Source organism: Pelobates fuscus, chromosome 13 (assembly GCF_036172605.1).
Source record: "Pelobates fuscus isolate aPelFus1 chromosome 13, aPelFus1.pri, whole genome shotgun sequence".
In the NCBI taxonomy this organism is placed as follows: Eukaryota; Metazoa; Chordata; class Amphibia; order Anura; family Pelobatidae; genus Pelobates; species Pelobates fuscus.
The window spans coordinates 46665654-46682476 of record NC_086329.1 but is presented as its reverse complement, the minus strand read 5'-3'; the positions used below and the strand labels follow the sequence as shown (position 1 = coordinate 46682476).

The 16823-nt window shown below is 41.6% G+C and overlaps 1 long non-coding RNA gene across 1 annotated transcript in view; it reads left to right on the top strand.

Moving 5' to 3' along the window:
* Window positions 1–16580, top strand: part of LOC134583431 (uncharacterized) — a 213361-nt gene extending 196781 nt beyond the window's left edge. The window contains exon 3 of the long non-coding RNA XR_010086315.1: window positions 16511–16580. This is a non-coding gene — a long non-coding RNA (uncharacterized LOC134583431). The remainder of the gene's footprint in view (window positions 1–16510) is intronic.
* The last annotated feature ends 243 nt before the right edge of the window (window positions 16581–16823 follow it).

The window sequence follows — 16823 nt, the reverse complement described above, 5'->3', positions numbered from 1 at the left end:
GTTCCCGGGTGACCCCAGGCAAGTTGTCAAGCCATTAGCAAACTAGTTGACTATTTACACTGGGTGCACCATAGCTTTTACATCACAATGTAGTGGTTATGGTGCTTAGTGTTATTTTAAGAATATTATTGACAAACAAGTGTGTATCACAGAAGTGAAGAATAAAATAGCCAAGGCTGAATGATGAAGGCTACATATTCAATTTTTGAATGTTGATATATTCAACGTTTTCTTTATTTTTACCTAATACGATATAAATCATTTCCATTTTGGTTTGTTTGTTACGTAATACAATATAAATCAGTACTCTGCATGCATTTCTCTATGACTATTAGATGTTCATATACAGATGCCTGCTAAATAAGTGCACATATGCAGACGTCTGTCTTAATTTCTACTGGCAATTTTATGTAATTTACACATTTTCTTAGAAATTCCCTCAAGATGATCATTGAAAATACTAAACAAAACTATTTTATTGAAAGAATGCAACAATAATGTATATTCAGAACATCAATCCAGAAAGAGCACACATATTTTTTAAATTGCGTTAAAATTCCATCCAAACTATTGCAATTATTAAAATGTATATATAAAGCACCAACAAGTTCTGTAGCGCTGTACAATGGGTGGACTAAAAGACACGTATTTGTAACCAGACAAGTTTGACGCACACGATCAGAGAAATTGAGGACCCTGCTCGATGAGCTTACATGCTAGAGGGAGTGGGGTATAGTGACCCAAAAAGTAAGGGTAGGGTAGAAAAGTAGGTTGCTAGGATAGTATTCATTCAGGGCTTAGTGTTTTGTTTTGATGACAGTTTTAGGAGAGGAATCAGAGTGCGTAGAGGGAAAGTTGTTCACAGTTGAATTGATATGCAAGTAAGTTTTCAAAGATTTTTGGAAAAAGTGGAAATTTGTTGAGAGTCTAACAGAGAGGGGGACGGCGTTCCATAGGAATGGTGCAGCACTAGAGAAGTCTTGGAGGCGAGCAACAGATGTGGGTGTACAAAAATCGGTTAGATGTAGGTCTCCAGCAGAGCGTAGGGGCCTAGACGGGACATATTTGTGTATTAGTGTGGATAAGTAGGTGGGAGCAGCATTGTGTAGAGATTTGTAAGCAAGTGTCAGGATCTTAAATTGAGCCCTATATCTTACGGGAAGCCAATGGAGGGACTGACATAGAGGGTGGCGTGGGAGGTGCGGGCGGACAGGAAGATGAGCCTTGCTGCCGCGTTTATTATAGACTAACAGGGCAAGTTGCAAACACGTAAGACCACTGAGAAGCGGATTACAGTAGTCAAGGCGAGAGAGGACAGCAGCATGGTCAAACACCTTTGCCGTATCAGGTGTTAAATAGGGTTGGATGCACACAATGTTTTTGAGATGGAAGCGGTAGGATTTGGCGATTGATTGGACATGAGGGGTGAAGGAGAGGTTGGAGTCAAACAGAATACCTAGGTAGCGAGCCTTAGAGGTAGAGCGGATGGTAGCTCCATTGACTTGGAGGGACACAGACAAGGGAGTAGTAACACTTGAGGGACCATTTATTAGATTCTACACTAGATCAGTCATAGGGATATTACAATAACAAATTGTTTTCATAAAACTGTATTTTGGTCATATTAACCCTTACTGTTGCCCCATCGCAATCAAAACCAGAGAAAAGAGGGGGAAAAAAAGACAAACTAAAACTTGCCTGCGTTCCTGTGCAGAGGCCAAGTTCTCCCAGCGCTGGGGGTTGAGAGATGTCAGGGAAGAGGAGGGCCATGGGAGATTGCATACACAACAACAAAATGCTTAGGGCGAAGCCTGTTGGGTCCTGGTGCCAGTGATATTTGCTATAAGTTTGATGCTTTTGGTGTTCCGTTCTCTGTTTTATTAGAGCTATACGCTCTTTATGGTATTTATTTTTATGCATTTTCTGGGTGCATATATTTATCCGTCTATATTAACATGTTATTTGTTGTTGCTTCCTTATTCATTATATTAGGCTGAATTCCTTGTCGTGTTTATACAGAACATATATATATATCATTTCTCAGTCCATCACAGATGTCCATTTCTGGTATTAATTGGCATGGTTAAGGAATTGTTTAATCTCCATGTTATTATTTTGTTTATATAGCACCAGCAAGTTCTGTAGCGCTGTAGAATGGGTTTGTCATATGTCCAGTAGGGGCTGGGCTGTGTGTGGCCAGGGGTCCTCATTCAGTGCTAACCTGTTTTAAAATAATTTAACACTGAATTGAGGGATTGCTCAAGGGGGCAACAGACACTATAACTAATGATTATAAAGCTCAGTGTCCCTCTAACAGACCCAAAGTTTTTTTTTTTTTTTTTAAATGGCATGAACTCTTTCCCTCGAACGTTAAAGCACATATCTGCATTCTGTAAACTTAGATATAAGAGTTTTGCAGATATGAATATTAAGTGCTAGTGTATGCTCTTCGTCATCATATTAGACCCATTTTAATTGATGCACCTGTGATTGTAATTGGGCCTGAGATTTGCTAATTAGGAGCTTGCTACTGAGATATCCTCAGGCTATGTACTAAACCACAGCAAAAAAAAAAAAAAAAAAAATTATATATATATATATATATATATATATATATAAAGACCATCAAATCTGAGGAGAATGCAAACTTGGATTAAAGAGCATAAAAACGGGGACATTGTCAAACAATTAATTTTATTCAAAGCAGATTATTAAAGTGGAGGCTCACAGATCCTTTTTTCTTGCAGTGGAAAAAAATAAATCCCCCCCCCCCCCCCCCATTTTGAGCAGTTTATTCCATTACATAATTATATTACATTACATAATATATATATATTTTGTACTAATATATTATCAGTTTGTACATTGTGAAAATGTATATATGCATGCATTCCTTTTGTGACCAACACCTTTCCTATAATTTTACCTGCCCATATTGGACCGTTCCAGTGACATCAAGAAGGGATTATGTCATAGAAAATTCATAAAGCTTTGTTAACCGAACGTTTTTTTGTCTCACGGTATCATGGGAAACAATTATTTGCATAAAATGCCTTATCTGGACCCTGTCAAAGTGCAGTTCTATTAATAAAATTATATTCATAATTAAACTATCTAAAAATGATCCATTTGTAGTATATGCTTTTATCAACTGGTCTTAAAATTATTCTTATATCAATTTTATTTATTTTTTTACTTTTAAGATCTTCCCCAGAAATAGTAGTGCAACTGCATATCTATGCTAAGGGCTTTGGAACCATACAAAACCCTATCTAAATACTAACTGTAGGTAGTATGCTAAGGCTAGAAGAAGTGTCCAAGAACAACATAGAACATAGTCTAGAAACAATTAAATGTTTGTGATTAGCTTTGACTAATATGAAATAGGGAGGCACAGAGAGAAATAGATTACTAAACTTGCCCTTCATAAAAAATATAACCTTTCCTGATAATAATTTGGGGTTCTACATTTTGGAACAAACCTTATCCCACTGTCAGTTGATCATAATTGAAAATTCAGTTTTATGTCTTGTTTTAAGTCAGATGTGTGGAGGTTTTGACTACAGCGTGCAGTAATGGTTATGGGTCCAGGAGTGTCCTGGTGACCCTCTCATGTAAGTAGTCAAACCAAGTTTTTAACAATGTCATTGCTTTCTTCGGGTCCACTGGGGTGTCGATCCCTGCATCCACTACTTCCTAAGCAGAGCTGGAAGCTCCTAAGCAGAAGCTCCCATTAGCTATCCTAAGCTAAGCAGTGCAATATGCCTGCTGGTTGCATAAGGGCTAAGTTATACGCTGACAAGTATGTCTTGGGAAAGAAGAGAGATGCCTCTGATTGGCATGTATCTCCATATATTGTTTTAGAGTTCCCTTGTGGGGCAGAGGGGTGGAAAATGTAATGTCCGTGCTACATTATTAAAATGTAGCTCCCAGTTCGAGAGACAAGGGGTTTTGCCCACAGGGGAAGTTCCTCATCTCTGGCAATGAGAGCTGAAAGCTTATGATAGGACCATCCATTTTCTCTCCTGAGCTAAGACCAACCATGCAAGGCCAGATAATTGCTCTACTCCAACAAGCCAAGCCTTGCACCACGTGATAGGAGCTTTCATTAGCTCTCCTAAGCTCATGGCTTTTACCCCCAGAGAAGATGGATTTGGTACGGATACCTACATTTTAACAATTGGTGTGAACATGTTATTGTCTGTGGCTATTGTTCTCACGACCTATGGACAGCAGAAGGGAGGTCTAAAATATAACATGGCGGCACCTGCTAGAACCTTGCCAAACAAAGCACTCTCACATGCTAACCTCTGCTTTTGCAAGATTTGTAAAATAATGTATAACTTAATCCTCAAGTCGCCAATGGGCAAATAATATTCATTTTTTTATCATTCACTTGCAAAAAGCAAATTAACGACAATGTGGGAGTGTAAACCTACCAGATGCATTTGATCCTAATTTTCTTTAAAATCGGTATGTATACTTTATAAATGATTCAGATGGGAAAAGCACTGATTTTAAAGTTGACACCAAATGCATCCGGCCAGATGGTGCAGATTTGGACCAGATTTTACTTTTTAGTATATATAATATATTTTTAGCAAATCCGGCCAATAATTACAACAATGTTTGTTTTTTGTTTATCATGCTAGTAATTAGCACAGATATCAGAAGAAGCTGGGGTGGAAGGTTACACAATTTTTTTAGGCAAACAACTCTAGGAGAAAGCTTATAAGGAAGCTTTTACTTTTCTCTTCTTTGTTTGCTATGGTTGTCCTGGATTTGCCTTATCTGAACTAGATAATCATTTGCTAAATCTTGAATATATATATATAGTCACCAGAACAGCTTTATGTAGTTGTTCTGGTGAGCATACTCAGTCCGTGCGGGCATTTTCATGCAAACAGTGCCTTTTTAGAGAAAAGGCAGTGTTTACATTGCCCTCTAGGGACACATCCAGTGGCCACTCCTCAAATGGCCCCTGGACGTGCTTCCTGGAGCAGTGCTGCACAGTGTGGAGACGCTGAATTTTCCTCATAGAGATGCATTGATTCAATGCTGATCTACGAAGAGGTACTGTTCGACCCTGCCCCCTGCATGCCTATACTAGCCAATTTAATGCTTTCACTAGAAAAAAAGCACGGAATTGGCTAAAAATCATAAATTCTGATGTCCGCAAAAAAGAAGATCGGTGGTGGGGCCAGCACCGGTGGACCGGTATGGCGCTGGAAATAAGATAAGTTTTCCTACCTTTTAATAGTAGACTCACCTAAATAGTGCTTTTAACACTATGGGGTTAGCAATGCACGTTTGTGTTCCTGACCCAATAGTGTTTCTTTAAAATAAAACAAAGCACACTAGTTAAAGGGTTATTGCAACCATGATAACCCTCTACAGCCAGCTGTAGTGGTAATGATGTCAGGAGCACATCTCTAGTAGTAGGAAGACACGACTTGTGCAGCGCTGCAGAAGCCGGATGTCTATCCTACTGCTCATTCATTGGTTGAGAGAATCAGTTGACAGTTCTTCGCCAATGAATGAGTGGCTATGCATCAACATTTACACAGAACACACATTAGGCCAAGCCCAGGTTGGCAGATGACATCCCATGATGCTGCCTGAAGTAGAGTTACACCTCCAGCAGTGAAGGAGTTAAACTCAGTATGTGCAAAATTTCACAGTGAAACGCTGCACATAGAGAATCCAGACACCAAGACCATTTCAAATCACTGAGGTGGTCCTGGTCCTTAAAGGAACCCTTTAACATACGTTATAGGTGTCTTTCATATTTTATTAATTGGTGTAAATTCTAGAGAAGTTGCTGTTCCCTTTTAAATACTGATTCCCCCTTGTATCTCTACAAAATTCACATAGTAAAAGCTTTGTAATTGATATCTTCACGGTGATATTTGTAAATGGCTGCTTATCATGTCCCTGGCATAAATTCCCATGCATATTGTTTTGCAATATGCTGCTTTCTATTTTTGGTGAACACAAAAATCAACTAGTTTAGCTAAGTAATGGTTGTCCTAAAAATCTACTTTTTGAGCCTGGATCTATGGTGTCCATTATTTTTGATTGACATTTTTTTGATTGACATTTCGATACCTTTCAAAATGCCTTAAAGGTACATTCCACTACACAAATATAAAAAAAAATATACTGTTAAATAGATACACTACCAATTAAAACATGCGCTTATTTAATTATACCGCCGCAATGAAAATAATACATATCTGGAACAGTTTGCAAAAGCTGCTGCTCTCTTGTCTGCTGCCTTTGCAAACCCTCCCTTTCTTGTCCAGCACAGGCTTTCTAGGTCTGTCCAATCACAGACTTCCCAATGCAGCTCAATGAGAAGTCTTTGCAAGGCACCGAACTAAACACACCAGGAAATAACATGACAGTTTCTGGTTCACAGCCAGAGTGGCTGTAATAAGTTTAATTTATAAAAGCCACATTTTTATTGTAAAAAGAATACACATTCTTCGCACATAAAGCAATTCAGCAAGCTAAAGTGTCTAGTGTCCAAGAGTGTCAATTTAAAGGCTTTTTAATAGACAACATGTGCATTTACAGAGCACCAACCTATGCTGCACCACCAAAGGTATCATGCAAATAATTATATATGCATCATAGTTTTCAATAGCCGTTTTCAGTAACAAATAAAAATGAGAAATAAGCACAATCTACTTAAATTTGATTTTAGAGCACTGATATAGATATGTTACATCAATATCAAAACTTTTCACCAAAAATTATATGATGGAAAATATGAAATACACAAAAGGTCTTTGGCATACTTCCTACATTGAGAGGTTGAAATCAAAACAAGGAATGGGTGGGCATATTAGGTTGTGCCAATGACACCAATCGCATCACTGTTACTATTCAATTTGGGCACTTGCCCAAAGAATGCACTCTAAACCAACAGTCTCCCTGGCCACTCAGAGCATGATCCTATTGCCCTCCGTCGCAGTCCGAGAGTGTGTATAATGTGCTTGATCTGGGACTCCAGGAAACCGTCCTGGCACAGTGGGAGAGAACCACAAAATCATGACAATACTGCCAGTAAGATTGACATGATATTTGTTCTTTGCAACTGTGGCTAACCCACTACCTGTTCATGAATTGCCTGTCTTTACATTGTGTATGTTTCTCCATATTTTCATTTATTGTGACAGCTCTCCGTTCGGGAGGTCTTTCACGAAGGGAATCCATTCACCACTGCAATCCCTCATTTAGAATGTTAGAATAGAATGTTCACACCTCACAACCTAGGTGTCAAACCGCAAAGGGAAACAATGAATGAGAGCTTCCCTATGTGGCCGCCATTCGTACAGGTGAACGCCACCAGGGGGAGCATTCATGGATTGTTTCTCGCCTCGTTCGTCTCACGAATGAGGGCCTTCCTGGTGCCCCATTAGAATGTTCACACTAACAAATCAGAACATTTGCACCTGCAACATAGGTGTGAAACTGCAAGGGAAGCAATTAATGAGTGCTCCACTGGGTGACAAGGAGATGGCCCTCCACCTGACTTACTACAGAGAAAGTCCATCCCAGGAGATTCTAGCCAGAACCATCTCGGAGGTACAGATGGGCAGCGTAGGCGACCCTGATAAGAGCAGCACCTCCTGAACAGAAGCCCAAGGTGCCGTACGCGGCACTCAAAATGTTCAATGAAGCAGAGGAGGACATTGACGAATTCCTCCAGGATTTTGAAAGACTATGCCTTCTGCACGAAATCGCGCGCCCCCCCCCCCCGCGATTTGACCTGGTGAAAAGGTCCTGCTGGCCCGATATGCGGTGACCCCGGAGGTGTATCGCATGAAATTTGGGGTGTCCAAAAGTAGGAGTCAAGATTCTGTTGCTGAATAGGCTTGCCGCATGACCTGGGCAGCCCAAAATTGGCTGCACTCCCAAGACGCCAAGTCCCCCGAGGCCATCCTCCCACTATTCCTGCTAGAACACATTTATAATGGTCTCTGCCCTGAGATGCAAGAATGAGTGAGGGACCAGCAGCCCAAAACCTTCACAGAAGCAGCTTAACGGGCCAACGAGTACCTCGATGCCCGCCGACATCACCGTCCCATTCCCAGCTTCAGACCCCCCCCCCTTCGCCCGGCAGGCCCAGCATGGTCACAACACAGAAACCCACTGGGCCCGGTACCAAAGCCTAGGGCACCACGGCAGGCTGGCTCCAGGTGTCATCAGTGCAAGCAACCAGGCCATTTCAAGAGAGTGTGCCCCCAACTCAGAGACCAACCTGAGTTGGTTCACCCTCTAGTCTCCATGGCCCAAAGAGCAGCCTCTCACTGTTACCAGGCTGCCCCCATGTGCCATCCGACCCACCACGAGGAAACCTGGACCGTCAAATATGAAGTGAACCCCCTCCAAGCGGCCACCGACAACCGAGCCCACCACAGGCAGTCGGTTCGTCTGAACGGGTGCACCGTCCAGGGACTACAAGACTCTTGAGCCACCGACTCTAGTGCAAAACCGGCTCATTGCAGTGGCAGAGAAGGTGGGAACTGTCACGGTCCACGTAGCCGGGGGCACCATCTACCACCTACCCATGCCTCGATTGGGGCACCAAAGACCAAAGGGTGGAAGTTGGGCTTATGGATGAAATGACCGCCAAGGTACTGCTAAGCAATGACCTGGGACACCTCACCTCCACCTATGTACATAAACCAACCCCAGTGGAGTCCTATCCGGTGATGACCCGACAGCAAGCTCGCCCCAGCTGGCATGGCTCACACTCCAAATGTGGAGGTTATGCCTCATTATCCCGATCCTAAGCTCCCCCTATCTCTCCCAAACTAATGGCACGAGCACTTCAATGGCACATTGAAGGAGATGCTCCATATTTTTGCAGGGAATCGCAAGGATTGGGAAAGATTTCTGCCGCATCTCCTGTTCGCATATCAGGGGGTACACCAGAAATCCACCGGGTTCTCCCAGTTCAAATTCCTGTTCAGACGGAGGGTTAGGGGACCCCTAGACCTTATCAGGGAGCACTGAGAGGGGAAGCAGGAAGGGACCCCCATCATCCCATATGTGCTGGAGTTTCGAGACCGGCTGGAGGAACTCACCTGGTGCGTGGGAACCTCCAGGTGGCCCAGAGGACTTTTTATGATCGGGAGCCGTAGCTTTCAAGCCAGTCAAAAGGTTCTGGTGTTTAAGCCCATCTGACACGAAAGGCTACAGGCTGCCTGGCAGGGCCCACACCGGGTAGTGCAACAGAAGTGTGACACTACTTATGTGATCGGTCCTTGCTCATGTCCCAGGGTTAGACAACTGTTACATGTTAACATGCTGAAGCCCTACCACGAGCAGACAGAGGATGTCGCCGCCATCTGTGCACCAGCCTCGGAAGATTTTGATCGTATTCCCCTGTTGGACCTCCTGGAGGATGGAGCTCAGGAAGGGTCCATAGAGGAGGTGCACCTGGAGGACCGACTTACCGAGAATATTATAGGAAATTTGACCCCAACTACAGTGCCCTAGCTAAGCCCTCACGGACTTGACCCGTAAGACCTTGCCCAGACATGTATACAGGACCCCAGAGTGTGAGCAGGCATTTCAAGCCCTTTAAGGCTGCCCTGGTAAATGCCCCTGTCCTGGCTGCTCCTAATCCAAAGAAACTATTTCTCATCCACACAGATGCCTCCATGTTTGGATTAGGAGCGGTGCTGAGCCAGGTTGAGTACGATGGCAGTGAACACCCAGTAGCTTACCTCAGCAGGAAGCTACCCCTTCGGGAGGTGATTTATGGTGCCATCAACAAGGAGTTCCTTGTGGTAGTGGGGGCACTCAATAGAGGTAGGGCTGCAGCTCCTTGACAGAAATTCACCTTGCTCACGGATCACAACGTGGCGCTTTGCATTACAACCGCACAACTTCACTATTCACTACGGACCCAGTAAGCAGAATGGGAACGCGGACGGGTTGTCCAGACATCCCTAAGCCGATCCGTTCAGATCAGACTATGTATGCCAGCTTGCAGTTAATTGGCAGCAAGTGAACAGTCATTTCATTCCTTGACAAGTGTCATTGTAACAATATAATCAATATCATTTGCTTCACTTGTTAGTGGTGGTTTTAATGCTGTGGTTGATTAGTGTATATCCAGACTAGTAATATCCAAAATTAAATTGCAAGCTCAGGGGGATCAGACATGAGGACTCTGAAATGTCCACAACAGTAAAGCACAAACTACATTCTGTACCAACGCAAATAATTTCTCTTTACATGCCTGTCATTTGCAAACAGCAGAAGCATTGTTTTGCTCTGTCTAATCAACCAACAATTTAATTTCCTTATGAGGTGCAAACAAATATCTTCCATGTTAGTGGGGACTTTGTTCACCAAGCGGTGTGAAGCCAGGACAATCAATATTTTTTAAATTGAATAGATCAATCTGTCTCCCTATGCAGTAAGAAATTATTGAGTTTCAATTTACACTGTTCCTCACAGGACTCAGGACATTAACTGGAGCTGAACCTTTCAGAGTGCCTTGGGTTTCCTGCTGTGTCTACTGAGGTACTGCTACATTCTTACTTTTATACGGCAGAGTATATTTAATACTGTTCTCAGCTGTGGTTTTGTAACCTCAGATATGATTCTCTTAATGTTAAATGGTGATATAACTGGAAACGTATACACCTCAGAGAGGACATCTCCTCTGACTGTAGGTTTATTGGAGTGTATTTGTGTTTGGTGTATCTTTGTGATAGTCTCATTGTGGTGTATCATTGCAGTGGGCTGGAAAATATATAATTGTAATATGAACTTGTATTCCTAACGTGTTTATTTTGGCCAAAATGAAGCAAATTCCTCCCTGGGCTATAGCATGTAGGATAAGAGATTTGGTCACCTAATCCTACCATATATTTAATTTACTCCTGGCCTACCCAGAAAATTGAATAAAAGTACAGTTGCATTAGGACCATTTTTGTGTAATATGAAAGCTTAACTTTGACACACATAGAAATTAGGGAAGCGGAAAATCTAGATTACAGGGAACCAATAGGATCCTTGTCCAATAATATTAGGAGTTGCCCGCCATGCCAAGTTTACAATATGCCATGACACAAGGGAATTCTGAGGACCAGGTTTGAAAGGATGGAACCAACAGTTGTCTCTCTTGTTACTAATAGGAGGTTGTGCGGATATTCTGCATTTGATCAAAACGGATGAGAAGCTAATGGCCACAGATGATCACACTGCTTGTGATGGTAGATTTATAAAGGTTTATACATTTTTAGCCTGTATAATACATTTTGTTAAAAGGCCATAAGCTTAACAGTACATAACTCCCAAAGTTCGTCTGTCATTTGCATTGACTGAGCTTATGGTACTTTTGGAACTCTTGGTTATGTAAAAAGTCAATTGTATGCTTCCTAACTTTCCCGATTTTGGTGGGACAGTCCCAATTTTCAGATCTTTGTCCTCAATCCTGAGTTTTTTCCATGATGTTCTACTTTTGGGGACTCCAGCAAACTGTCCCAAAAAAGTGCAGCCTGAGCGCATCATTAGAGGTGTTAACACAGCTCCCAGGACACTAGGTCCCTGCAGAGAGAACTGAAATAGTACTACTGAAAGTCCTGCCCTTAGTGGGATGGCCTGCTTGTTTGGCAGGCAGCCTGGCATACATTTACATGAGGCTAACCTACAAGTAATTTGGGTGGACCCGCCACTAGATGCAGGGGGATCTCAGTTATTTTCTCAATTCAAACGCAAACTGTGTGAAAGCAATGGGTGGAATGGCACCCACAGAGACTTAACCACTAACTGCAAAATGCTGTAGTGTTTTTGTTAAGGGGAAATTCCATTTAGGCGTATCTACTTCACACAGGTATTCATTGTATAGAGGTTAGAGTGGCATGTGGTTTACATGAAAGATTATGGATTATGTTTTATGCCTGACTACAGCATACTGCTATATTTATAGCTAAGTGCCTCCATCTTCCCTGTCCATTGTTTGTTTAAGCTTTGCCATTTATACTTACTGTCAATGTTTAAACAGAAAGTGCCTCAAGAGGGCACTTCTTGCTTCATAGCACAGGTTTTCTGTGCTAGAGCGTCGCTGGAAGTCCTCACGCTGTGTGAGGACCTCCAGTGTCGCTCAATTACCCATAGGAGGACAGTAGGTCCCCCCCCCCCTTATTACTATTATGGCCCCCACCCGCCGCCCAGGGGTGGGGCCCTGGGGGGAGGACAGTAGGTCCTCCCCCTCATTCCCATTATGGCCCCCACCCGCCGTCCAGGGGTGGGGGCCGGCGGGGGAGGACAGTAGGTCCCCCCCACCCCCCTTATTACCCTTTTTTTTTTACAGTGAGCAGCCACAGGTTGCTCACTGTTTAGTAGACATGCCCCTACTCGCGGTATAGCGAGTAGGGGCATTGGGGAGATTTGAATCTCCCTTATGCTATTATGGGGGTCATATTGACCCCCATAGAGTGAGGGGAGGACCTGGGGGGCTAATGAAGTGGTGGGGAGCACAGCTCCCTGCCGCTTCTGTCTTTACATATTGCAAGGAGGGTGCTGCACGCTGGTAGCTCCCTCCTTGTAATAAACCGAACAAACAAACGAACACTGATATTCGGTGTTAGTTTGTTCGTTTGATTTTTTCTATTCATTCATTCGTCTCTCTGATGAATGAATGAATAGGTGAAATTCCCGTTCGCATGTCCAGGTGTTTCACTGGGCATGTGCGGGAATCTCACAGTCTGTGTAGTGTGGGTAGATGACGTGTCCCACAGGGACTTCACCTACCCACACAAAGATGGCGGCGCCCTGAATAAAGATCGGGGCAGAAGATAAAGAATAAAAAATAGGTAATGTGGGGGCTTAGGGGCATTTGGGGGTGACTAGAGGGTCGATTGGATGTAGTGGAGGCGGGAGGTGGGTTAAAAAAAAACGGAATTCGGCATGACAGTGCCGCTTTAATATAGACACTATGGAGTTAGAAATACAGATTTGTATTCCTAACGCAATAGTGTTCCTTTAAGTTTTCAATATGTACAACATTTTCAATATGAAAAAAGCAAGCAAATGTTGCATGAAAAACTTAATTTGTTAAACATATTGGTGCTGTATTCACAAGTACTACTTTTAAATAAACATAAAAGCACTCTGTTATTCTCTGGAATAGCATTCGTGTGCCCCATCTAGCTCAATTACTCTCACATGAGCTCATATCCAATTTTAGACTTTTCTAATGTATGGGGAAAGGAGTATAAATGTCATCAAGGTTTAAATATATGGCATTTTTTAATTAAAAGTGTGTTTCATTTTCTTGTGTAATCACAGACACATGTGCTACATATTAAACTCTTATCACCATTGCATTACATTAATTCACTTTAATGCTCCTCATCTATTCAAGCAATATTTTAGTCAGTTTTATTAAAACAATTTTAAAAAAAATTAGATTTAACCAATAGCCAATATTGTTTGATTTATACAGTGAGCTACCAACTTGTCAAATGTTTTTATTATGCTTAATACTAATAACATAAATTTATATATACTGTAATTATTTTCCTCTGTCCATCTTGAATAACTAGCAGTGATCTATATATTGTGAAAAATTCAGAAAGGTATAGATACAACATTAAATACAAAAAATGTGGTCAAAGTCAAATTACTGCAATAATTGCAACTACCAACACATTCAGCTAGCACTAGAAGGAATGAGGAAGGAGATACTGAATGTAAACGTCTGCAACATCCAACTGACTATATACGCAGGAGTAAATTACAAACGGAGGATACCGCACTTACACTTAAGAATCCAGGTGTTTATCCGGATCAGGGTTGTCAAAATCCAGTTTAGTAGATAAAATAAATTAGGTCCAGGCACTCAGGATTGCTGCAGGAAGGCAGGTTTATTGGAACAAAAAGTGCAACGTTTTGGCCTACACTTGATAAAGGCCTCTTTGTAGGCCGAAATGTTGCTCTTTGTAGGCTAAATTGTGGCACATTTTGTTCCAATAAACCTGCATTTTGCAGCAATCCTGAGTGCCTGGACCTAATTTATTGTATATACGCATGGGGGAGAGAAACTTTGGCACCCTAGTTGTGGTGGACATCTCCCCTAATGCCTTGCCAGCATTATGGCTTTAACCCCTTAAGGACCAAACTTCTGGAATAAAAGGGAATCATGACATGTCACACATGTCATGTGTCCTTAAGGGGTTAAGAGCATTCTGGGAAATGTAGTATAGAACATCTGGAGTGCTGAAGGTTGCCTAGCCTTGTTATAGTATCCAGTCTCCACTATGTTGCTCATTAGCATTGTAGTGAAGCTCAGGCTCTGTGTTGAATTAATTAGATGCACTATTTTTTATTTTTTTTTCCACTTGTGTAAAAGTAACAATGTCCTTAATGTTGGACTTGGAGATTCATTTTGGTTCTAACTTCCATCTGAATTTGGAACGATCGAGTGACCAGTCGACTTCATGAGACTCCGAAGTGAGAAATATCGAACTCACAAACCAAATGAGTTGCACAATGGCCAAACATGTTTGTTTTGATTTGTGATTCTAAATTCTACCTGTGGCACCATGAAAAAAAGATGATTAATAGCTAGGAGATATTCTCTAAATGTTTATTTTATTCACAAATAAAGTGAAAGTAAGTAATAAAGGGAAACATACTTGGAGCAGTAAAAAAAATAATCTATTTTTATATATTCAATATATATAATATATGTATTTATTTTTCTGCAGATATTTCAGAAAAAAATTGCTTGGCTAAACCAATTTTATAACTCTACTTATTACAATTGTTTTGTCTAGCTTCAAACATCAGCAGTAAACCTACTACACAGAAATATAATTATTTATATGGACATGTTTTATGGTTTCATATTTTTGTGGCACCTGGAATAACAGGTACTACTTATATTTACCTCCATAGTGGTAGATAAAACACTAATGTTGCAATCTATTTATGTATGTATATTTACTTTTTTATTCTGCCAAGATCAAGACTGGTTCTCCGAGCACCATAGCCTGGACCTCCTGGCACCATGCTACCAAGAGGTTCAGGATATCATATTACCCTAAGGGGTTAAACCCCAAAGTTGTAAAGACAGTTCCAGTTCGCTCTTCCCCTGGCTTTGAACAATGGTCCAAGGCTTCAATGAGGAAGCCTTACACAAATTGTCCCTGTCAGCCTGTCTTTAGCTCCCCATTCACATACATTATGTACCTTCCTCACACATTTAAGGTAAAACTGGCACCCAGGATGTCCTGGTACTGTAACAACTTCATTGAGATGAAGTTATGATGTCCGGAATGTTTCTTTAAATCTGTTTTAAGTCAAGACAAAATGAAGTGAAGCTAGTAACATCCATACAGCAATCATATCCATGGAGTTCTTTGCCCTGTACTGTTACAGAACTTCTACTGTCAGGTGGTAGAAATTCTGCCTTGGCATCCAGGACCTCTGGTAGTTTTGGTGTAAAGATGAAGTTACTTGGGAGTCTTTTGGGTTCATAGTTCTTAAATTACTAGAAAGCATTAAAGGGACACTCCAGGCAGCCCTTTTTACTCACCTCGTTCCAGCGCCGGGAGCCTCGTGAAGCCGCACTCCCTATTTTGTCAAGATGACAAAATAGGCGGGCGCGAGCAGGGAGAAATCAGACGCTTCCATTCGGAAGCGTCATTGCTCCCTTGTGCGCATGCGCAGCTTCGCAGCTTCGCAGCACATGCGCACATACTTCATAGTGCGGCATTTATGCCGCCCTATGAAGTCCTAAGCGCACTACTGCATGGCCGCGAGCTGAGCTGACTGACAGCTCAGCTCGCGGTCTTTTCCCGCCCCCTCTCCTGACAGGCAGGAGAGAGAAGGTGCGCATACAGTGCCTTCTCTCTCCTGCACACGTCAGACATATTTTAATACGTCTGACGTGTACAGGGCCTTTTTTATTTTCTCTGAAAATACAGTGTTTACATTAGATTGCCTGCAGGGAGCTATAGATCTCACCTGAACAAATACATTAAGCTGTAGTTGTTCAGGTGACTATAGTGTCCCTTTAACCCTTGGTGATCTGTATAATTCTCTATATACAGTGACATCTAGCTGTAGTCTATCACTATCCAAAATGTAATTGTTATCCTTTATGAAATAAACTAAAGTTACCCTTATGTAACTACAGTAGCATCTGTCAATCTTAATGTGCATCACGAATCCATTCCAGTAAGAAACCATCCATAAAAGGGAGAGTTCCAAGATGTATGTATTTATTTCTATTATCTATAGATCTAATACAAGTCTGCATTATTGATAATTTGTCTTTTTGCTCTGTATAAACACAGTATGATCCCAAAATGTATTGATCTTATTTAGTCTTTTTTTCAAAAGTAGAAGAGTAAACTATCTCTTGGATTTAAACTGGTTTCTATAACTCCAACCATTGGAAGTCAACCAATTCCACTGATATTGTATGCAATTGAAGTCACCTTTGTATGATACATTTTCCTCTTTTTAACAGATTTATCGCAGCTCCAAGGAAATGATGGTTGAAGAAAAGGCCATAGAACCATCTAGATCATAAACGATTGATTAACACTTCTCGACTGTCACACAATCATCTTGAATTCAAGCAAAGACTGTCAACACTTCTTTGACCAGAACAACAGATTGGATCTGCTTTCTGCTTTAGTGACAGCATCCGCAGGCAGCTGTCCCATATCATGGAGATGTTTTACATAAAGGGCTTATTTTTCACAGTAAAGCAGATTTAGCTATTTTTACAGCTACAAAAACGCTCTAAAATGCTGTACTTCTCAAACATTGTAATTCTC